This window comes from Buteo buteo, chromosome 20, assembly GCF_964188355.1.
Source record: "Buteo buteo chromosome 20, bButBut1.hap1.1, whole genome shotgun sequence".
Lineage (NCBI taxonomy): Eukaryota > Metazoa > Chordata > Aves > Accipitriformes > Accipitridae > Buteo > Buteo buteo.
Window position 1 is genome coordinate 12,048,157 of NC_134190.1, and position 25,250 is coordinate 12,073,406.

Sequence of the window (25,250 nt, forward strand, 5' to 3'; positions counted from 1 at the left end):
AAACGCCTCTCTCCTATCACTGATGAACAAGTTGCCACAGTCTTGTGAGCACACCCACTGGCTTATACCAGCTGGGCAGGTAGCCTTCCGGGTTGTTGTGGAGCTCTAAATTTTGAAATACAGCATTTCTTTCTTGGTTTAGTTAGGTAAATTAATTACAGCAGTAGATGGTGCTGGCAAGCCTCTCCAAGTTGAGATCCGCACAGGAAAGCCACTAGGAAAATTTTAAACAGCAGTGCTACTGCCAACGGTATTCTTCAGTACGAGTTTTCTTTCTATTTTGAAGCACACACAGTGAAACTAACCTGTGGGAGGTGCTTCCTGCACACTAACAAAATGAAACAGCATCTGCTAATTTTCATAGACTGCAACATGCATGCAAAAAAGGGCATAGGGATCCAGTTCAACAATTTCTTATGGAATTCAGAAGTTGCTCAGCTTTATCAGGTGAGTACAAGAAGCCTTCTCAGAAATGACGTATCTCTATCGGACTTGAAAAAAGATGTATTTTCAAAACAAGAACTGCATACACACACACGCACGCACAAATCCCCCTTCATCCACAACCACATCCAGCTGCTGACCTTCCAAGTTCCTTGTAGTATAGCCTTTGCTCTGGGACTTTAAAAGCCTAGCAGGCATTTCTAAAGGATTTTAAAAAGTACACAGGCCCAGCCTTGTAAAAGCTCATGAGGAATCCATGGAGGTCATCGTGGAGCTTAGACAGTCTGCAAACAGCATAATCCACGTGCTGGTGAGGTAAGGAACAACCAAAGTCGGGTGGACAGGGCTGAAGACTTCTGCAGCGACTGGCTCCTCCAACAATGCTGTAAACCCTGGAGGAAATGCCTGCTGATCTTCAAAGCCCTTCAGTAGGAACAGCCTTAAGTTTCCTGAACATGAGCATTCTGGTTGCGAGGCTACAGTCCTCTTATGCACACAGAGAAAAACACAAAAACAAAGCAAACAAAAAAAAAAAAAATCCACAAAGGTTAATATCTGCAAGTAACCAGCAAGACTGATCCTCTGCTCTGCAATGAGCTGTCGGATCCACCCAGTAAAGTTCTGATGTTCCTTGGCACAACGGCCACACTGATGAAGCAGCAGTTTACAATCTCTGCAGCTTTCCTTTTTCTGTTCCAGGCAGTCCTCCACACGTGTAGACTCCTGGAACGGAATACTCAGTTGTTCGGACTAGGAGGGGATGCTACAGCCTGTAGCTGTACAAGGTGTCCACCATAACTATATCAAGACCATTACAATACGCTGCACTGCCAGCAGAACTTTAGGTACAGCCTTCAGTCGCCTGATGGGCTGCACAGGCGACCATGAGTAAAGGGGAGTCTGGACACCTGCACACTGCAAAGAATTGCAGGAAGTTTATTTCAGGAACGCTGGGGGGGGCGGGGGTGGGGAGGGAAAACAGACAAAATTGTGAACAGGTTTCTTCAGTAAGTGAAGTTTCAAGTTGCTATTCCTCCAGCCAAAAACGTCTGCTGCTAGTCCAAAACCACCCTTCTCTTCCAAAAAAACAATTCCACCGCTAGTGCTTCACACGTTGCCATCAAACAGATGATACAGACAATTCTTTCCACAATTCACATATGAAAAGGGGAACTCATTTCCTTCTGCTGACTCCCATTGACAGATAATATACCAAAACTTTAGCCTGAAACAAACTATTATGAATTATGCATAGGTTCAACCCAATTCTGGGTAAAGTAGTAGTTACAAGTGTTCACCTAGAAGAATAACAAACAACAACAAGAAGTTGACCAAGTGGCCTGTGCACCCACACACACCCACCCCAATTTCTGCAGTAGGACAGCAAGAGTTTGCCAGTGGAACCTTGACTAATCACTTTCATATATGCACACATAGAGAAGCAACAATGAAATATCATAACCAGACCTATGATACTGAAATTCATACTTCTTTTGAGTGATGTTTCCACATGAATATTTTCTCAGTCATATATACATACACACCCACGCAGCCGCTTTCTTTTAATTCTAAAAATGAAATCACCTTGCTTTACAGTTTTAAGGCAGTACATACTACAGCAATATATCTATTTACATTAATCTTGCTGAGGTCACTTAGAACCTACTCTAAGACCAGAGGTGAACAAGACCTAAAGTGCTTTAAAAGAGCCACAAAAGAAAAAAAAATCTGATATTGTTCTTTGATTACATTACAACTCTTTAAAGGAACAAACTGTATTTCTACCCAACTGACAGATCCCAACCTCCAAACTTCATATAAAAATGATGTTCATTCAGAGCAAAAAAAAGGACAAACAAAACCTCAACACCAGAACTCATACTTTCACTCAGATACTAAATAGTAGGAGCTATTTTCCACTTCCAGCTCAGACATTATTGTTTTGTAGTAAGTTTTATATGCCTTATGGAGCTCAATCGTTCAATATAGAGCAAGAGAAGAATTCAAGACATTGGCAGCTGTCTCACCTATAGAGCAGTCAAGTGTGCGTTTGAGTTAAAACAAGAAACTAAAAGGAGAAAGCAAGCAAAACCACCAGCTAAATAAATTATTTTTCACTGTAAGGTGAAAAACTTTTCTTTATCTACCCACTCATTTCACACATGGTAATGTGCAACTATCATTCTACCAAAAATTAGAAGAGAGTCACCACCAGATTTGTTCCACCTGTTCCTTCATCTAAACTTCAAATGGAGTTTCTGAAGCTAGAAGATTTCACCATCCCTGCTTACTAACAGTTGAAGACAGAAACTGGCCCCTTCCTCATCTGTTAGGTCTGGCATCCCACAGAGGCTATGGAGGTAGGTAGGCACTTTCATAAACAGAAGTGGCAGTAGCAACCTGTTCAGCATATTTCATACTGAACTTGAAACATTATTCAGTACTGATTTGACATAAATAATATGAAAACTGACAAGTTCATCAAAGGTTCCTCAGCAAATACACTCTTTTAAAACTTCCTAAAATCTCTAACCATGGATAATTTCTGAAGTAACGAGGTCTTTAAAATAGCAGTAAGCAAGCTCCCAGAAGGGTGGGGTAATTGGGAGGGTTATCACACCTCTGGGGGAAGTCACAGGCTCTATCTTGGCAGTGTTTCATCCCTTCATATACCCAGGGGACTGATTAGTTCATGATAAGCAATTAGGCACCCTAGGGAGGACGGTTAACCGTCTTACCAAAACAAAAAGGCTGCACAAATGTAAGTCTCACTAGATTAAAGAAACACTATCTGAAGAACAGCAAATTTGCGTTTGTTCCCTTCTACTGGAACTAGCAAATATTACATTTTGCCTACATATGGCATACACAGATCTCAGAAATCCCAAATTTGAGCACGTACTTGCTGCTAAATTGGTAACAAATGCTCTGAAGCATTTTCTTTCCCAAGACACCAGTGCTGTGATGCAGAAAAAAAGGAGGAGGGACGGAGGGGAGGAATACAGTAAATAACGATTAGATGACTTGAACTACCCATCTCATTCATTTAAATTCTCTTCCTCATTGTTAAAATAGTCCCTAACCAAGGATCAGCTGCAGAAAGGGGGACCTGGAAAGGCTATATATGGCTGAATGCTGCTTGCATTTTAGAATGAAACCCCCAGTGAGCAGCAGCCCCACCATTACACAGCCCGCTCCTAAAAAATTCTGGGAAGCTCCTGTCCGCTGTGAAACTCACAGTGAGGCACCTATGCCTATCACAATCATACCCATGTTAAACATTTATCTCTGCTGAAGCAGAGGGATGAATTCACCTTTTGCCTGCCAACTGATGTAAAAGTTCCAACACACACCAGAGCTGCCAATGGGGCTGTTTCTGACTTACATCAGGCCCAATGTATTTCAAAGTACTTCAACGGCTTAAAATATGAAGGAATGCTTTTCAGTAAGACGACCCCCTGTTCTTTTCTGTCCTTTTATCTTTTCTTAACAGTTTGCCATCCAGTGATAGGAGGGAACCCCAGCTGCATAGCCTGAGCTTTTATCTTCTGCTGACCATGCAACAACACAAAGCTCAGTGCTGGATTTCCTGCTGCTTGCCTAAAGGGGCTGTTCAGCTTGTTTAAATATTACTTGCCTTGGGAGCCTTGGAGTTGTGCCCAAGCACTGTACTGTATCTTCCCAGCATCCATTTCAGCATGTACTTTAAAGGTCTTTAGGTTCGATGTACTAAAGCTCTCCCTCGCTATGGGAGGAGCCTGATGCCTCCAGAAAAAAAAAGAAAACCCATGCAACTCCTCCCTCTCTCCCCGTTCCCCCCATTAATCTCTGTGCCTCATTCTGTTACACAGCTAACAGAAGTCTCTCTTCATCCTAAAAGCATGCAATCATATTTAGTCCAGTAAACCGAACCAACTGCAACCAAGGGAAAAGACATTCTGGTATGAAAGACTACAGCTACGAAGAAATCAGATGCTGTGTATCACGTACAGCAAGCTATCAATGCTCATTGAGCAAACAACCAAGAAAGTACAGTAGCAAAAGAGGGCTTTTAAACCGAGCTCTGGCACAGCAGCCTCTTGCCATGCTAAATTTGGGAAGTCTCTACAGTGGATTTTAGAAGAAAAGAATCTTCAAACACTACCTTCTCCGAATTTGCAAACTTAACATTAAGGCACTTTCTTTCCTCGTTCAGAGCAGTCATGAAAATAAAGCACAGCTTTTACAAAAACAGAAAGGATACTCCAGCCTTTACAAATTCTTTCAGAAGCCTTCCTCTTCACAATTACCATGAGGCTGAGTTCTGGCTACAAGGTCAGCAGGGAGATAACCTTGGCCAATAGAAATGATCTGCATCACCCCAAAGGCAGCGCCAGGCGGCCACCCATTAAGCAGCTCGGCAGGCCTTCCTGTTAGCCTGTTTGCAGCCCATAACAGCTGATACGGACAGAGAAGGAGGAGGTAAAAATCCAGATTCAGTCTATTTGTGAAAGTTGTGGATAGAGCAGTTCGAATAAGGAAAACCTTAGTGAACACTGACTGCAAGAACTGCCCTGCAAAAAGATGTCTCTCACGTTCCACGGCAGCTGAGATGCAGAAATACATGTACTCCCACAAGCTGACACAGAATTGCAGTTGCGAGGAAACTCAAGGTTAGGAGTGAAAACCTGGTTTTAATCCATTCTGCTTCGCCTCAGCCTGCAGTGTACAGACTGATTTAACCTAATGTAAGCCATGGCTGTCATTCAGAAGGACAGACTGCCAGTCCTCACTTCACCCTGGAGCTCCAGCCACACATTCTCCCTCCAGTCTCGTGCCAGTCCTAGCGTTTGAACAACCACATGGGGATCACAGAACTGATCTGGTTTGGGATTTGCATTTGTTTGGGGTTTTTTTCTGTTTTTCACTTAAAAATGTACACACATAGAGTTTCATCAACAGCCTTCACACAGGGGAGCTGAGACATCGTCAAATTACACCCTCTATTTGAGTGAGGGATGAGAGACCTGAGCAAGAATGTTGACGGTAACTCTACTCCCGTGGTGCTGCAGTACCAGGGAAAGATGAAAAGATGTAGTGGAACGAACCCACAGTCAGCTCCATCTCCAGACTCCCTCCTCCCGCTCCCCCTTGCTCCCTTCTCTCCAGCTCAGAGCTCGCTTGCAACCCTTCTGCCATAAAGAACACTCCTATCATTCAAAAGTCTACCTGAAGTTCAGTTCTCCAACTGACCCCACTGAAAATAAGTTCACAACAAAATAAACTACCACGATTAAAATGTCTGCACTGCTCCTCTCCCATGGCATCCCTGGAACAGGAGAGCAAGAGCAGTCCCAGGCAATGAGTTAGTAATTTCTGCTTACCTATCCAGTTTTTCCTAGATCAAGGACTGGGTGTACCTTTTGCACAGGGCTAAGCACAAAACAAACACAAGTCCAAAATATCCCCCTCCCTCCCCGCCTCCCTCAGTCTTTACAGGGCTGAATTAAGAATCAGTTTCAACTTTTTTGTTTGTTTGTAAACACTTGTAAATGACCCTTTCCCCATGCACAAAGACAAAATTTACCCCCTCCAATAGAATTCATGCTCCATTAAGTCACATCAATAACAATGCTGAAACAGTCTGCCACCACATGTACCAACCACAGCTCCAGAGTCCCCCATAAGTAGGGCAAGCAGCTCACCTGGAGTCCTCAGGTACTTTAGAAACAATATTTACAAACCTTGGGCCTTTGACTTAACATACAGCACAGTGGGAACAGCACACATGCCCCCACACAGGCTGACCCCCTGCAGAGAACGCTATTTATTGTAAAATGCATCACCTTAAGGGGATGGGATGGGACAAAAGTGGAGAAAAGAAACCAAAGCTGCAGAGGGAAAGGACATGTTGCCTGGCTGCATGTCCTCAGGCGCTGCTAGCTCACGTTGCTTGCACCATCTGATCACTCAAAGCTAAACATGGAATGTAGGTAGCAAGTCATAACGCTGCGCAGGGCTGGAGACGTGACCCATCAGCTGTTTCTGCATTATAATTATTGCACTGGGGCACAGCAGGACCAGAATTTTGCCTGGGCAGATTTCTGCGACGTTTTGGCTTGTTGAAAGCGACAAGAAAGGCCACATACCGCTTCCAGATTTGCGATTACAGTCGCTTTTCCGCAGGCCCAGCATTCCCTATTTAAAAATCCCCAAGCCACAAGAAAAGCAGAAGGCCCAGAACTATTTCACTTTATTCAAAACAGCATTAAGAAGTCAGATATCACAGGGCTGTGATCTCTCTCTCCCCCCTCCACAAGACAGAAAGGAGTTTCACATGAAGATGCAGCAAAGCAGCACTCCTGAACCACCATTCTCTGCATTTCTAAGCTGGTCTTGGTCATTTCCCCTTCAGGCCACTTCTGCTCCCAGGCTTTCCCTCACTCTCTTTTTATTTTTAAAGTTTCTGCTACCCATAAAAAAAAAAAAGAAAACCTTATTGCAATACCATCATTTCCTTGTATTATCATATTCTCTAGTGAACTGATTAATTCTCAGAGTGATCCTGACCCTCAGCTCCCACTGGGCCTCAAGTGATGCAAACGGTTTCTTTCAGCTCTTCCTCAATTTTATTTTTGTCCTAACATGCACCAAGTACAAGTAGAGGACTATGTTTTGCAACTCTGGACTTAAAATGCAAATATCTTCACTGGTATAGCTGGAAAGGAACACTTCACTTTTAGGCAATTTGATTGCTTCTGTAACGTACTCAGAACTGAGCAAAGCTCAAAGAGTACAACTCAATAAGGAAATTATTTAAGCCAATATATATTCAACATGTCTTACTGTCCAGGCTTTGCCCCATAAGTAAAGCTTAAGTTATTAAGAGCACAGTTTGTCAAGCAGTGACATGAATTTTAGGGCAACAGGTCAGTGGACAAACAACAACAAAAATTGTAGAAGGACAGAACAAAAACCTGCAGCAGTACACGGCCACAGCGTTTCTGTTACATGAAATGTAGCAAGCAGTGGAAATCGGGATAGCACAGCCCCTTTCCAAATGACTGCCTTTAGGAGACCATGAGCATTTGTAGGCCAGAGGGATGCTTTCAGGAGGTCACTCAGAGCTACCTCAAGCATCCTTATTTAACACCGTGCAGCCTCCCCCTGCCTTCCCAGCCATTCCTCAACCAAACAAAATAAAAATTTTAGCACTTTCAGCGTATTTCCAGACAAAGATGCACTCAAAGCAAAATTATTGTGAGGGCTGAATATGAATACAAAAGGGATATCCCCCAAACTTCAAAGATGCCATTTTTTGCAAGAGCAGAGAGGTACAGGGATGCCAGGTGGTTAACGGGAAGGCAGGCGGAAGGGAAGAAGACATCAGTAAGCTAAGAATGGGCTGGCAGGTCAGAAAAGCACACTGGAGGCTAACAGACCAAAACTTCTGTTAGCACAAGAAGAGAACCCATCTCTAAGAAACCACTTCCTATCTTATTCTCCCCATCCCCTCCCCAATAGCCTTCTCCCTATTGTAATTCAGAACAGCCAGGCAACTGATCTCTAACCATCCATCAGAAGAATTGGCTAATACAATGTCACCCTGCCTACCACATGAACAAAAACCACCAACGAATCCAGCTAGTGGTTAACTGCAAATTTTTGCTTTACTGATGGTATTACACCGCCGAGAGTTCCCTTGCCTTTGCACATACACTGCCCTCTTAGAAACCTCCTCTGCTCAAACTCAGATTTACAAACACATGTACAGATATTCTACACATCTGCTTCCACCTGGTGGATTACCAGAGATGGAGACTGCAGCGTTTTTAAAATAAATGTGTAAACCCACCTCTAAAATTAGTTGCATGGTAATTCTGTGGGCAAGAGCAGAGGGGAAGAGTGGTTGGGCTCAGGAAGGTGGGGGGGAGTTTGCAAGAAATGGAATACAAATCACTAAACTGTTTAACCCATTTTGAAATTCTTTTTTTTCTCTCTTGGAAAACAAAAAAGGGTTTTTTCTTTCATTTTGAGGAGTTTCTTGAAACAGAGGAGGACAGAGCTATTCAATATTGCTCTAGGGTGCTTAACATGAAAAAATTACTTCAATCAAGTGATCGTCAAAGAACTTAAAAAAAACTCTTTCCACCACCTCCCCTTCCATAACCAAGCAGAAAAGCAGTTTTTAAATGCACATTAAAATACATATTATACATACACACTGTATATAATCAAAACAAAACAAACTCCTAAGGTTATTTATTAATTGCTAGCCATAACTACAGAAACCAGGGGTTCACTTCAGCAAAGCAAATGAGAAATGTCAGGGAGTATCCTGAGATACTCACTGTTGTAAAACCTTTCAGGTCTGGTTTCTAAAAATTTCCTTGCTATGATACCTGCAAATGCAGCTTTGCAGTAACTTCCAGTTCCGTTTTCATATGTGTATTTTTAAAGACAGCAGCCACCTCTGCCCTGCGTATACAGCATCGGGGGTATTTCATTCTTTCTGGCAGAAGTTCCCAGAAAAGCCAACTCCGGAGATCCGAGGTGTGGCACGTTCCTTTTTGCTCTAGATACTCCTCCTGACTGAAAGTGAAGGTAAATATTACTCCAGCCTCAATCTGTTTCCCTCTTGCATCCACAGCAGCTGAGTAAGATGCAGTCAGCAGGCTATTGCAAATTACACTTAAGGGCTCATTACAAATCAAGGCCTCAGTCTTGCTAATGAATTGATACTAACAGGCCCATTCTATGGAAGAGACCCATTAGCTTCAACTGAAGCTACAAAGGTCCCAGTTCAAGCTGTGGTCTGCAAGGGAGGGCTGGGTGGCCCCTGCATCAGGAAGTTTGTTTACCTCGCATGCACTGGTATTTACAAGCTTCTGGGCCTTTGTTTTTATTTAGCAGACGTGGTGTTTGGCAAGGTGTGCAAATCTTGTCAGACAACTTTCAAGCTACCCTTACTCCACACGGAACAGAAGAGCCTATAAAGTAAAGCACATTCACGAGAACAATGTTTTTGTCTTACACCGACAAACCCCTCAACCAGAGATTCTATACCTACACCTGTACATCACAGTGCAAGAGAAATGGTCACACATTCCCCATGTGTTTTTTGCATGTGAAAGAGAAGACAAATATTTAAGTACACAAGGTCGCTAAATTGTTAACTAGAGATGTAGGACTAGGTTGCCAACTTCAGTATTCACAGAGCTGATCTGAATTCTCTGGTCTGGAGTAAGAGGGACATGAGGATGCTTGGCTTTCACTGGGTCACGCACAGGCCCCTACTGTATGTATTGCAACAGACGTTAAGAACAGAAAGAACTGGAGAAATCACCATTGCCGATGATTATCAGCTACAATAATCAATAGCTAGCTTATTCAATTGATAGCTATAGCTGCAATCTCCCACCCACTTCGCCTTCCCAAATCTCAATGCCCCGGCATTACAGCTTTGAGGACTAGAAGAACAGGTCAGATTTTCTCCCCCTTTTTTAGGCATTCTAGGTTTGTTGTGGTTTTTTTCTTCTTTCCAATAAGAAAAGCGAGGACATGAAAAAGAATTAAAAACCTGAAGTTACTGTTCCCTTAGCTGCATTCTTAGAAATGGTTGAAGAATATTTTTTTATTACTTATTTTTCTTTCAACCAAAACAAATGTGGCCTGAAGCTAAACACCTGACATGTAGTGTTTCAGCACAAATAGTTAAAGCTTGGTAGAGCCGCATGCAAGAGAAGACAGGGCCCGTAATAAAGCTGCCTGGTGATCTCCAATTGAAAATCCTCCTGGCAGCCCAGCTTGTTTCACGCAGAGGAACTTACTGACGTTCTCTCTCCATTCCTGTCCCTGATGACTCTCTCAGTATACCTGGAAATTAGGAAGCTGACTAAGCTCCCTAAAAACTGGTCTGGTCAGTCCCAGTCACCCCTGCTCCAAAATGGTGAAAGCGGACAGTTTGACATTTCAGCAGATGAAGTCTTAGACTACACTGGTAGAATTACCAGCAAACATTAAAAAGTATCTTTTTTTTCCTGGAGTTCAGTTGCTGTCACAGCCCCTCATCCCAAAAGTCAAGAGACATTTTCAATGCATTTTGGGGGTTGCTGACTTTAAACCCGTATGATAAACTCCACTCGTGGCTGTTCACGAGTCAGAAAATGTTTGCTTGGAAAAAGAAAGCAGAAAAAACCTGCAATTCTCTCACAATCGCTGGAGTCCAAGAGCCACAGCCTTAACACTGCCAGTTTCCCATCTCATTAAGTGTCTTGCAATACTTGTTTTTGTAATCGTTTTCCATGCTGTCTACACAAAAAGCTATCTCGGAAACCAGAACAACTACATTCCTTAAACATGGACCCTTTCCAGACTCACCCCAAACCTTTCTGTGCTTAAGGTCCTATACATACATGAACACGCAGATCACTACAGGCCCAGCAGTTAATTCATTTTCAAGTTGCCCTAATTTTGAAGCTAAACACTTCCTAAACTTCTCCATCCCTGATGTTCCCCTAGCTCTTTCAGGGAAGCCAGGCTGCCTTCCGCTTTCTCTCCATTCATGGTTGCTAAGACTCCCCTGCAGCCTACCAAGTTGCTCTCCCATAAGCCACGTAAGTGTGCTACCATGCATGCAGAGTGCGATTCGCATTAACTACTACATACGCAGCATCTTTCTTTCCAAGAACTTTATAGTGAGTAGTTGCTTGTTTTCCAGTTTTTCCTTTTCAACTCTTTTTTAAGACACGGACACCTCCTCCCCCTCTTTCCTCACCACCTCCACTCGGTAAGACTGAAGCTCACTGATCCCATGGTAGATGGCAAGGCCTTTGAATCAGTGGCTGCCACCTGGTCTTGAACCAGCCTCGGTACGGTTCAGACAAGATACAGAGCACAAACACTCCTCCAGAAAATTTAAAATCCAAATTCAAATTCTCCGCCCATCACCTTGAAATGTCAGGCAACGAAAATGCTAAGGAGAGAAGTCACAGTACAAGAGGTCACCGGCTAGCTGTCTGGGGTCTGATGACTGCCAACACGTCCTCAGGAGAAAGGGATGGCGACCCACCCACCGTTGCTGGTTGCCTCCCTTAGTCTCTCCACCAGATCTCAGCCTTCCGACCGGGCCCCCTGTTCAGCTCACCCGAGTTCCTACGTCTCTCGGAGGTAACGAACGAGTAACGGCTGAACACCTCTAACGGCCACTTGAACTCAACAGCATCTACGTCCTCTCCTCGTCCTCCGGCCATGCCACAGGCATCCTGGGGCTCAACAACACCAACTCGGAGGCACAACGAAAGATAAACTGGTGGTCACTTCCTGAGCTTGGAGTGTACCTACAAACGTAGGCTCACAATGCAATGCACATTTATTTTCTTGGCATACTTTACATCGTCTACGCCTAAGTCAAGACAAACCCCATTTTGGAAAGCTTTTTAAAAACAAAAAAGTCCAGTCCTTCCAATTTTTGTGCAAGGAGCAAATCCTCCAATACTCACTTTCTGTGCTTAAGGCCCTGAAAGCTGCCAGAAATAGTCAAAGGATGGAGGGAGAAGGAAGATTTCTGTGATGAATCCTACTTTTCAAAAGGTTTTAGGAATAACTGTACGACCAAACAGATACAATACATTGCTCAAACCAATATGTAAACTCAGAATGGAAACTATTTTAAAAATCACTATGGCTTTAGGTTTTCTACTTCTGTTTATTTACAATTTTGACAGCAAAGGACAAGTGGTTTCCTGTAGAATAAAATTACTTTTCAACTTCAAGATATAATTAACACAGAAATTGGTATCTTTGCATCTTTCCTATGCATTCATATCATAGACTCAATGGTACAAACATGAGGATGCATACCTGCAAGGTTCATAACCACACCTTTGCATTAGAAAGATTACTGAGCAATCTAACAAAAGGGTGTTTTAGTGCATGCAATTCTGTATCACTCAGCCGATTTGCAATCTGTAACACTGATATCATTCAACATTGGAGACAAAGGGACCCATGATTCTCCACCGATCAGATGCAGTACATCCACAGAAGTCAAAACAAAACCAGTCAAGAGATGGAAGAATCAGGCCTTTCGGATGCTACGCTACTGTCTCCTGCGTGGTTAATTTTGATGAGCTTGTTAAAGCACAGCCTTTAGCCAAGTGCTTTTTCATACAAACTCATCCATAGCTCAGAGACGATTAATCATCATTTATTACTCACCTTCTGGCAACACCCACTTTAAGCTAGGCACCATCCAGACACATCAAGAAAGACAGTCGCAGTCTGAAGGCTTTGTGGTAAAAGGGAGCCATTTCTGAGACCCGATCCTGATGGACAGACAACTATAGACACCCGTGGTACTCTGCACAGCTACTAGGATCTGCCAGAATAAAGCTGCTCACAGGATAACTTAAACACGAATGCAGTTCTTTCAGAAAGGGACGAGGTATGTACTAAATACACTGGCTATACCTACTTTTCAGTACCTATCAACTGCTACTGGTGTTTCGGTACAAGTAAGTCTTGTGAAAGGATTTTGCTGAATAAATATGGTGAATTTTCACAGATTTATAGATCAGAGAACTTCACTTGGTTACAGTACATAGGAAAGTAGTTATTCTGTTCTTCTGCAGCATTAGTAACTCCTCAAACAAAGAAGCCTGATTGAGGCAGACAGTGAGGGGCTTATCAGCTTAGGAAATGGGAAGGATGGTCCAATTAACTGCCAAGCAGTCAGAGATAATTCACTCTGACGAGGCCAATGAGAGACAAGTCAGAGAAATGCATGTCCTGTCCATTTATGTAACACCCAAACATTACCCCCTGCAAAGTCTCCTCTTCTGGAAGCATTGTCTAAATAAGGAGCATGTCACTAGAGGAAAATCCACCTGCATGGATCTGCACCTAACCAGCACCCTCTGTGATTAAGCAACCATCTCAGTGGGACAGGAGGCACTGCCAGTCGCTAAACTGCTGGACCCAGCCGTCACCAAGCAGACAGCCAGAAAGCTCTGTGCAAGGTTATCTGGGGTCCACACCACTGCGCTGTCTTTTCACACGTCAAGGAACAGGGCAAGAAGTAGAAGGCATAAAAAGGCGAAAATACCCCACCCAGGTCTAGGCAGGCAGGCTTCATCTCCTTTTCCCGAACCACTTTTGCTAGCAAAGAAAGAGTCAGAAAGTTAAAGTCATTTCACAATGTTAAAAAAAAAGAACAAAAAAGAAAAAAGCTGAAGGCAAACCATATGCAACAGCTGATTAAGAAAGCTGTGAATACAGCCACAGCCCTAGTCTTCGTGCTCTCTGCCATGCTCAGTACCCTGCTAGCACAGGATAAACAAAAAGAGGCAGAGAGAAAGAGGAAGGGGAGAAATTCTATGAAAGATGCTAGAATGAAAAGAGAAAGTTCTCAGTGAATCATAGCTCTAGCTTGGGACCCATCACCTAGAAGGCAACAGGCATTTAAAGTGGAGAGAGGAGAAAAAAAAAGAAAAAAAAAAGTCCCCAAAACATTGATTCATAAATACAAGCTTCATCTGACGTTTACAGAAAGAGCAGAATCTTCATTCTGCAACAAAAATGCACACGTGGGACCTGGTCCATCCTTTGATAAGGCACCTTGTTTTGTATAATCCGCTTTGTTTTTTCAAAGTGCCAGACTTAAGACTGTCATGATCAGAAACACGTGCTTTATGTACTATGAGTAGGAGTGTAAAAAACACCCGTTGTATGGAGTATTTATGTTACATATGGCAACATCCTATTTGTCAGCTGGTTACCAGGAGCTAAGGACTCTGTGTGGTACTAGCAAAGTCGCCTTGCAGCAGGGTGTTATAGCTAGCACGAACCGGACTATATATGGTATGTTTACTGAACGATTAGCCATAAACATGTTACAGGAGAAATGATGTCCTGTATTAGACGCTGGGCTTGCGTCTTGCTCGGAAAGCAGTTTGTCACATATTCCTCACACACTTCTGGCTGTGGGTGCCAGTGAAACCTCTAGAAAACTGGAACAGGTTATGCTGCAAGTAATGATTAACTATGTGGAGGATTAGCCCTCCAAGCTCCACCCGCCAGCATTCCCTGTCTCCTTGCTGCTCTTCCTCCCCCGCTACTTTTCGGCTGGGACTGTTTGCAAGGCAACCCGGCGGAGGGCACGAAGGCGCAGACACAGGCGCATGCCACGCAGAGCGCTGCCTCTGCGATGGGATGACGGGCACGGACAAGTGCACCCTCTATTTCTTAAGAAACAGCTGGCAGCAGGCGAGCCAGCGCTGCAACCATCCGCCGGCCCCACGTTCAAACCCAGTCGGCACAGGATTATTTCATAACGGGGAGGAGGGGGGGAAATCCTGAAAGGGTAGAGGGAGGAGAGTGTACTGAAGATGCCTTAAAGCATGGGAGAAGGTTTGTATCTGGCTTCAGCATCCTGCCGAACCTGTTCTGTGGTATGTTCCGGTTAACTCTCCTTTTGGTCGAGGTTGTTGGGGTTTTTTTTTTTGGCAACCAGACCCAAGCTGCAGCCCCTTCTCTCCTTTCACACTCCATCGCACTCCAGCACAAACACAGGCACACGGAGAGGAGATGCCAGGAAACAAAACGAGGAGACATCACAGACTGAAACTGGACGCACGATTTCTTTACTGTAGGGAACTGGATCTTCCTTATCAACTCACCAGGACCACCAGCCCTCAAGTGCCAGACTTCGCACCTTCATCGCTGCTTTTCTATGCTAGCAACTTCTGCAGCTCCTCAAAAAAAACCCAAAACTATACAAAGTGGTAAGGGGGTGAGAAAACAAAGCAAAAAAAAAACCCCAAACCCACACACCCAGAAGACTGCATGCCACGCAAATCTAGCCAGAGCATGGTGCAGGGGCAGCAGCAGTGATCGCAGCATCAGGACATACCATCACCACCACAGCAGATTTATGTCTTCAGTGTGTACAGTATTCACAGGGTTAATGGACAGCCTGAAGATCAGAAATATACCTCCTAAGCAACAAAAGCATCAACTCAAAGCTGTGCTGGGTGGGTTTTGACAGGGGTTAAGCAGTTGGTAAGCAGTGGCAAGAGCTTGCTGGTGGTTCAGTAGCCATTTTAAGCAGCAGACATATTAATCATGGGAGTGCAGTAACAAAAGAACCAGGGGCAAAAACACGCTACAGAAACGAGGACCCCTAAAAGCTCAGCAACACAAACACACCCCTCCATCGTGTGTAAAATAAACTCAGAGAAGCCAACAAAGAAGAAAGATTATTACATGACCTCCAGAGCACAGCAAATCCCTCAGAGCAATGAGTGCTAGGCATCAGAAACTTCCTGGTCTCCAGGCCGTTGTTTCACATGTTTTCTGGGGAGTTTTCATGCTGTGGGAAAGATTTCTAAGTACACTGAAAGTAAGCCTGTAACATCCCCTTCCACTCCCACAGCAAGTATGCAGTCCATAAAAGATTAAAGTGTTGGAAACATATGCTTTAGCAAAGACTCCTTTTTTTAAAAAATTGTATCAACAGTTTAGCACTTGCTGTATTTTATCAAACTATTCTGCCATCCCTTTTTTAAGGCAGCAAGGTGGGGGGGGGGTGTGGAGCGAGCAAGCGAGAGCGCGTGAGACGCATGCAGTCTGTAACTTGAACACCGTTTTACAGATGTATTTACTATACTGCTTTTCTTCGGGGGCTTTTCAGGCCAGGGCAGCCTTTGTCTCTGCGTGCTATATGCTAGCCAGCTCATAACAAATGAGCAATCACAGAGAAAGCAGATCTGGCTCCTTCTCTGAATCTGCTGTGATGCCAAGGCATGAAGATGTGCCTGAAAAACTCTGGTCCAGTTACGAATACGATCAATCCCTTTGGTCATGCGAGTGCCTGAAGTCTGGTACAATTATTAACTGTGCTACAGTCACATGAAAGAGAACAAGCTTCCCCCTCCCACCCTCATCCCGCGGGTAACATTATGTGGGCAGTGAATATATGAAGGAACATGAGGGGGGGGGGGGGGCGTGCTGGAAACCTCCACAGAAAGGCTGCAAAGCTGTACTTTTCTTTTATTATTTCTTTTTGGTTGATGGATTATTACATATCAGGCAGGCCTGCCCGACTCTTAGACTCGTTCGGGTACCCAAAGGAGGGTGAGGTGGGGAATCCTCATCTTCTCCACTCAGTACCACCTTCTTTAAAGAGGGAAAATTAGAGCTGTTTCCAGTTTTCCCCATTTCTTAAACACAATGATGATGGAGCATGGAAAATATTTTTACTGAAGCACAAGTGGGCAATATCTAAGCCAGCGGGGTTGCTTTGGAGGTGTTCTTATTTGCTGGGGGGGACTCAACACGTACGAGAGAGGAGACATGGGGAGAAGAGCCCACTGTGCTTCCGAGGAGAAACTCCTGGCATTGAGACAAATGAAATAGGTACCATGGACTAAAAGCCTAAGCTGTGATTCAGCTGCTGGAACCAGAGCCTCATGCAACCTCCCTGCTTTACAGCCTGCACTCGCATAACTGAGAACGGGGACCAGAAGCTGCTTTTCAGGGCCAAGGGGGAAATAACAGTGAAACGGCATGCAAACGGCATGGTACCCACTAAGCCCCAACTGTGCGTCCACATCCGCCAGCAGGACGGTGTTGCATTATTTTAAGTGTAAACCGAGCATCGTAGATGTGTGCGTGCTATAGAAACCTGTGCTGGGAAATATTAAAGACTGCATCTCAATTAGGACGGGAGCCACACTTGATGGCCACGCAGCTCCTCCAGCCTCCCCCAACACGTCCTGACCCAGCGCAGCAGCCCGGAGCCACGCGCACTACATGTGCAATATTTAGGCCCAAACCAGTGAATTGTGCTCACTTTAGAAGGGGGATAAGCAGGGCAGGCAGTGAGAAAGAGTGGCCAGGTTTGACATCAGATGACACTTCCTAGATGTACTTAAAAATGTAAGGCACAGAGCATCTTAAGTAGTTACATCTATACAGTCTCCAGCCCTGCGGGACTTAACAATAAAAGGGGGGGGGGGGATACAGTAGGTTGATGACATACAATAAAACATAAATGAGCACATTCACTTTCAAAGTGCTATGTGTATTTTCAGTTAAGTTATAATTGAGTACATCCCCAATAAAACAACTACATTTGTAATGTTATACCATGCATCCATTTTATAAAATATTTTAAAATGTGCTTTTGCCTCGGCCCGCCTACACAAAATAATGAAGACATATCACTCATCAGGAACTCCCTAAGAAAAATAAACCTTAAAATAGCACGGTACGCTCACTGAGTAACATGTATTTCTGCAAAACTGCTGTTCTTTATATATTTTGCATCTGAAAACTACAAGTCTCACACGCGCACACACAAAAGACAGACGGCTGCTGTGGACAAAATGGTGCCATTTAATACAAAAATCTGGTTTATGCATAGCCTGGCTGTAGTGCATGCTGGTCCCAAGCAGAGTGGGATGCAGCCAGTTATATCGAACAGTTGTGCCCTCAGCAACAAATGGTGCATTCATAAAACTGGAAAAGCCTCTGTCTAGGGGCTCACAGCTCTGCAAATGAAACAATTGCTTGCTGACATTTTCTGAGGGAGGGTATGGCCAAAAGAGGTTGAGGGGGAGAAGTATGATCTACAGGAAAGTTATGTACAGAAGAAATACCAAAATATAAGGGAAAAAACCCCAAATCTGCCACTGAGTTACCTTTGCACTCTCCCTGCATTAGCTAGCCTCTAACAAAAGAGCAAGGCCACCTGAAAAAGACACGTGCTTGGAAAACACTTGGTCAGTCAGAAGTATGGAAGAAAAAGAAGAAGAAGGAAAGAAAAAAGCTTTCTTCTGAAACACTGGCCCATGAAGAAGCGACAGACATCACGCAGGCTGCAGTACACAAAGCCACATCTGACAGGCAGTTTCTCAGAAGTTTCTTACCCTTGCTTTATTAGCTATGCCACCTCCACACTGGTAACTAAAAGCCAACATCTGGTGCTAGCTAAATGTCAGCACAGACGATCCCTTTAATAAAAATTTAAAGAGTCTGGGTCCCAACGAGGAAGTCATTAGTGCTTTGAATGCAAGACCCTACATGAGAGCTGTAAGACTGAAACAATTCAGGCTTTTAAGCCAGGCAGAGCAGTGACTTCGGTGCGCACCAGGCCACCTCTCCAGGCCCCCTGCCACCTCGCACCGGGGATGCTCGGCTCGCGGCCGCCGGCCCACGTGTAGCCCACCTGGACCGTTCACCTGGTCAGCACCCCACGGTGGGGAGCCCAGATGGGTCTGTGGATGCCCAGGTCCTGCTGCAGGATGGGAGCGTGCCGTACAGTCTGCCCTTGGTCTTGGGAGCTCTGCCTCCTGAAGCTGAAACGCCGGGCACCGCTTGCTGCCCCAAACACACCTGGCATCTGCATCGCCGAAGCCGAATCCTGCTGGCCCCTAAGACACGTGAGACACCCACGCAAGTCAACGCAAAAGTGCTCCCAAATGGCAGCTAAGCAGCATGGCTTCTTAATGAATACCTGTCACCTGCTCCGTTCTGCCGAGCTCAGTAATTAAACAAAAAAAAAAAACACCAAATCACACACTGTAACTGAAGTTCAGTGGGAGAGCCAGTGAAAGTTTCCGTAAGAGGAGAAATGAGTTGAGGCCCACCTGCACAGATAGGAAATAAAAAACAAGCCTCCCCAACCACTCCTGGCTGCCCCAAGGCTGTGGTGGGGCATCCACCCTGTTTTCTCCTGGCACTCACGTGGCAGAGAGGTCTCTCCCAACAAAATTTTCTACCAAGCCAAACCTGACCACAATAGTTTGGGAGTGACGAGACTGTCTTCACCAGCCGGAGGGGGGAGGGGGCAGCTGAAGGACAGAGGACAGAAATTTTGTGTAATGGCTGACAGAATGAGTCCCTTCGCTATATTATCAAAAGACTATGTGTATTAGAGATTTAAGAGAGTACTCTTGCACTGGAGCCTTTGCAAGGGTGTATCTACAAAGGGGACACATGTAATTCTTCCTGCCCACAGTGCACCTTATGATACTCTGAGAACCTTTTATGAAACAATTTCAGAGGGGAACAGGACTGTGGTCTCGTAGACTGACAGTACAAGTATTTTTCCACGGAGGGTAAAAAAAAAAAAAAAAAAAGAAAAGGCAAAACAGGATGAGTTGTCGTTCTTCAAGAGAGAGAGCCCTTCCTGCACCTCAATGCTACAAGCAGACACAACCTGCAGGTCTGCTGGAGTCAAGGAATAAACGCTGGGAGCACACATGGCTGGCTACAGCAGCGAGAAATGAGTAGAAACTATTGAGGCACTGGAGAATGAATGGTAATGTTTTTGTTTACCAGCTGTGCACTGTAAATGATTGCGACTGCAATAAAGTTTGCACTGTATTTGCATAAATAATTTCAATAAAACTGTATGAAAAGCTACTTCATTAGTGCCAGTTATCAGTTGGAGACCTATAGCAAATACAAAACTGCAAATGCGTTTGCAGAGGCATCAAAGCAATCTAAAAATTGTCTTTCTGACTTTATTCCTTCGTCAGTTTCCAGGCAAGGCAAAAGTTTACACGCACACGTAATGTTCTGTACATGCTCCCATTAAACTTGCCCTTAGTACTCAGTGAATGTGTTTTAGAATTCAAGTAGCACACATGATTTTGTTTCCCTCCATAGACTTTACAAAGGCTTCTAATACAACACACGATCGACTTGTTAGGAAAAGAAGTTTTGTTTGTTTTGTTTTAATTTTGGAGAAGGAGGCAAAAACACCTGGGAAGCTGTGGGAGAACATCAACAGAGTTAAAAAGAAAATTACACCCCAGCGTCCTGAAAAACTTTAAAATTAAGCTCTTTGGGAAGTCTGTGAATAAGAGACGAACAAAGTTCTCAATTTGAGAAATGTCTTTCCTTTGAACGCTGACTCACAGAATACAAGTCTCCACATCACCTTGCAAAAGAAAAATAAAAAATAAATCCTGCCTGAAATGTGTCACTTTTCGCTGCTGTTTACTTTGTTTGTTTGTAGTGGTTTGGTAAAATCCCACAAATATTTAAGACCAAAACCACAGTCCGTATTTTATATTTAGATGAACGACGGCATCGTTCAAGAAGCTGCAATTGCAAGCCTGCATCTAAAGCTCCTCTCCCTCTGCCACCACCAGGACCACGCAGCCACAGCAGGAGGAAGAACGCAGGCCACCACGGCAGCCCTGGTGGTGGCCCTCCTCCGTGCACTGGCCCGGCCACCCCACAGCTCAGCTTCAGCAGGACTTGAGAGCTGAGCCCTCGCACCTCCCACGACAAGGGATGGTTTTGAGTTGGATGGCTAAAGTCTGTAGTTAAAATTCAAAACCAACAACAAAGTCCCTTCCCATCTCTCTTTCACCTCCCAGCTGATCCAGGTGGAATGTAGAGGATGGGATTTGCTTCTCACACTGATGCTTCCAGTATCAGCCCTGATTTAAATCAGTATAAAATGCAGTAAGGAAAGGAGCCCGAAGGTTTCTAACCGGGTATGTTAAACACCATGACCTCCTCACACCCCCGCCCCACAAATGCTTAACTGCTGAATGAGATTCCTCTCGTTTCCTGCACTGAATCATCTGTGTCACCACAAAGATGAGATTTTTAACTGTGCGCACACGTTTCTTATTTGAGGGGCATGCAGCGGAGGGTGTTTCTCAAACTATTGTCAGATCGGCTACAGACGGTTTGGATTTCTTCTGTGTTTGATGTATCATTTAAGTAAATCTGTATTTTTCCAATGAGGTACAACCTTTCAATGATGCTGTTTTCTAGGAAACATGCAGGTGAATGCTGCTGCTTCCTTCTTTTGCAAAGTATTATTTGAATGGAGCTAGGAGGGACAGGATATGCTGATTTGCACAATTAAAAATAACTTACAATTTGAACTCTGGCATCAGATGCTTTAACAAATTTCATTAGGGCAGGTCACATGCTCTTTTCAACATGCTTTTTTTCCACACCTCAGCTTAAAATAATTTCATTAATTTACCTGCAAATTACCTCATTTTCATTGCTAAGCTGATCAATTATTTTTTAATCACTACAGCAATTCATTTTGTAGAAAAATTAGCAGCACTGCACCCCTCAAAAGCAATAAGGAAACATCCAAGTCACCCAAGAGAAAGAAAGTTGAGGCAAACTGCTAAACCACAGTTCCTTAACCACCCTTCCTAACCAGGATGGCTTTGTACCATTGCTTCATGCAGGCAGGGAGGGGAGGAAATTGTGATCTCTCGCTGCCTGCGCTTGGCTGTGCACTGCCAAAGTCAGTGGGAGCTTTGTGGATGCTGGGCAGGAGCAGGCCCATATAAAGATGAAGCAAGTGATATCAAAGATAATAGTCTGCTCTGGATTGATCTGAGTCATGAGGAGTTCATGCTGTCAGTCAGCAAGAGTGCAAGGAGGGCTGATGTGTTCTGGTCATTTCACGAGAGCAGAAGAAAAATCAAAGATGCACATCCTCCTTGCAGTACCTCATGTACTCGCACCTGGATGAAAGCTTAAGGACAAGAACCACGTTTTTCACAGGAGCCTACTTTTTTCCACAAAGTGTTGTCAACCTTCTCCACCCCTTATTTCAATAAAGAAAAACATACCATCCTTTTGACCTTGGACTTGTTCATTTTCTCTGTCTCTCGCAGTACATGCTCTTTGCTAACCATTCAGCATGCTGCAAGCCCTGATAAAAGTGGTTAATGTTTACTGAAACCTGCATATGAACTGTACTAAACCTGATGCAGGGGGAGGCAAAGTTCTGCTAGCAGCATCCATGACCAATTAAAACAAGTGTTGGTTTGTTTTTCTTTTTAAACTCACCCCCCCACACACACTAAACAGCTGCATCAGTAGATGGGCAGGCAGCACAGGGAAAGGACTGAAAAAACGCTTCTAATCCATCCACCTAGACACTTCAAAATAAGTCACAGTTCTGAGTACCATAGGCCTTCCAAGAATACACAAAAGCAATAAAAGAACTAACTATTGGGGTTCTCTTTCTGGGGGATGCATACTTTATCCCCAAATAATTGTTTTCCAGAACAATCTGAAAACCTTCAAGTCTAGCAGAACTGCTGAGTGTTCCCTTCTAGCTTTCCCTGTAGGAAGTCCATACACCCTTGCTTGAGCAGTCTTCAAAACATCCTCTTAATTAAGTGAAAAAGCAAAATATTACTAGTCTAAACTCAAACTACAACTAACAGTTGATCAGTATGATTGAAAGACCTTAAATTCACCATAATTTCTTCTCATCAGAGATACACCCTTAGAAATAATCACCTGTTTTAATAGCTGTACCTGTGCACTATTTAGGAAGAATGTTATGTAGCGTAAACCAAATGTATGCATCGCTCCTTCTTAGCTTACCAGCATTTTCTCCATCTGTATTCTAATATCCAGCCCAGAGAGCTCTAACAAACAGCTCTTTCCTCCCTCCCATCGTCTCTGGTGACAGTGGGATGCTCTCAGGTGTTTAAAGCCAATTTTTTTTTTGTACTAGAGGGCAGCAACAGCACCATAGTCACCTTGGAAACAACCATCACCCACTGTTTGCAGAACAAACAATGGTACCTTTTCAGCCAGTGCGAGGCAGGCAGGGCAAGGGGCAGCCAAGCAATTCTGGGACTTACAGGAGTGTTAACATATTGCATTCATTCAGTGCGTCAAAAAATAGTTCAGCATGAGAAGCAAGGCGCTCTCAAAGTGAGAGACTTTGGCTGGAAACCACAGACAAGTGCACGGGGCTCAGAAGGTCAAACAAGTCTCCCAAGTCAGCAGTGAGGTCTTTTCCTCTGATTTTTTTACTTGCCCTCCGGTTCCCCTCTCTCATACACACAGAAGGAATTAAAACGCACCTATTTAAACTGATCTTATCCACGAAAAGTCAAGTGTTCAGCTTCCAAGTAGCACTCACTGAAGTTTTCTCAGCGTGCCAAAATATTTTAAAGAACTGTTTACCCGCACTTGTAGTGCTTTGTACCCAATGCATCAAGAGCCGTTTCCAGAAGCGTTCCTTGTGAAGTTAGCAAGAATTGTGGTTATTCAGCATTTCAGACCCTATGTCTAAGCACTCGAGCAGTCACACACCCCTCTTCTTTCAAATTAATTCCACTTTCATAGAGCCATGGATAATCTGACTGCTTTGAAAAATATACAATATACATCTGGCTTAACAGTAACTTCTGAGTGGCTTCCTATCTCCTGAAGACTTTTTCCTCTGTTCAACCCCCCCCCCCCCCCCCGCCACTAAACAAGTCTTTTTACCTACCACAAGCAGGAAAAAAAGCTAGATGTTTAAGGATTCAGGTTTTATCTATTTTAACACCCTCTCAACAGGGCGCTCGCTCTTGTGGCTGGCTGCATTTAAAGCAGAACGGAGACTGAGGCATTACTCGGATACTTCAGTGCTTTATAACCTTCCCACACTGGCTAGCAGACACGTACATCGTTGAGAACAAACTTACAGAAGTCCAGCTGCCCAGCTCATCTGTAAGGCCACTCGGCAAAGGATTGCAAGGCCCTACAAAATCATACTCCTGTTTGACTCGTGCATAAAAGAGCATCCAAGTGTGCTGTGAAGGAGTGCCAGGCACGACACACCCAGCTGAGAACTGCGCTGAGGTGATGAGAGTTGCACAAAGGTACAACAAACCGACTCCTGGGCAAGATCTGTAGATTTCCACATCACAATATAAACATTTTTCTACAGCCTTCACTCATCTTCCATACTGCACTCAGCTTGGGGAAGAAAAAAAAAATAAAAAAAGAAAAAGCAAATCATCTTAATTAGACCATTAGAAACACTGGCTGGTGCTGTCCTGCTAACTAAAGCCTCCAGCAAGCTTGTCCACGTGGGCCAGACAGGTTCACTCACGACTACAACCATGGTAGCTCAGTTGAGTCAGATTAACATTACTAAAAATCTATCTTAATGTTCATTAAGATGCAGGTTAACACATTAACTGGTCTCGCACAGCCACAAACATGGCTTCGGACACAGCAGGCTGTACCTTAAGGAGCATCGAGAGAGCTTGCCTTTTTTTTTTTTTAATTGTGTTCAGCTAACTCAGTTGACCTCAAACAATTGAGACACACACCCTTTTTGCCTGTCAGGACAGGGTCCTTCTCTGTCTTTCACTGCTGGGACAGGAGAAGTGAAATAGGTACAGAGGTGATTCACATGCAACCCCATCCTTCACGTACTCCTAATGGGGGGTGAAGGGGAGGGAAGCACACGGGTGAGAAGCCACAGCTGTTCCAGGGCTGTTCCAACTTTACAGCACACGATTTATGGAAAACAAAACAAGAAGAACAGAAAAATAGGATTTGAACATTACCGACCCGAAAGAATCATTATAAATACCTCCTGCTCTGTGTAAGGGCTACCCTGGGCTCCATCTGCCTTCAAGGCCAAGAAAGGAAACATTAAACTTGAACAGCGGCCAGAGTTCACCGTCTACTTTCTAACAGCGCCAGGCCGCGCTTCGACGGCGAAGCCTCTACCTGCGGCAGACCAGCGGGCAGCACGTCGGCCGAGCCCTGCCGCCGCCTCCGCGCTTCGTGCCGTCGCGGCGAGCTCCAGCCGGAGCCCGGCGGAGGGACGGAGGCGCAGCTCTGTCCTCTCCCCCAGCATCTGCGAGCAGCACCCGCGTTCATCGGACGGAAGCGCGCTCCTCCCGCCCCAGCGAGAGGCTGTGGGGCGATGCTGGCAGAGGCGTGTGCTCCGCAGGGCCCTGACTCAGCGGGCGAGGAAGGCGCGGGTACCACCAGTCAGACGGGAAGGCTCCCCGGCACCGGACAGCCTT

The 25,250-nt window shown here is 44.6% G+C and overlaps 1 protein-coding gene across 7 annotated transcripts in view; it reads right to left on the reverse strand.

Moving 5' to 3' along the window:
• RREB1 (ras responsive element binding protein 1) overlaps window positions 1-25,250 on the reverse strand; it is a 126,881-nt gene that overhangs the window by 79,526 nt on the left and 22,105 nt on the right. The window lies entirely within an intron of this gene.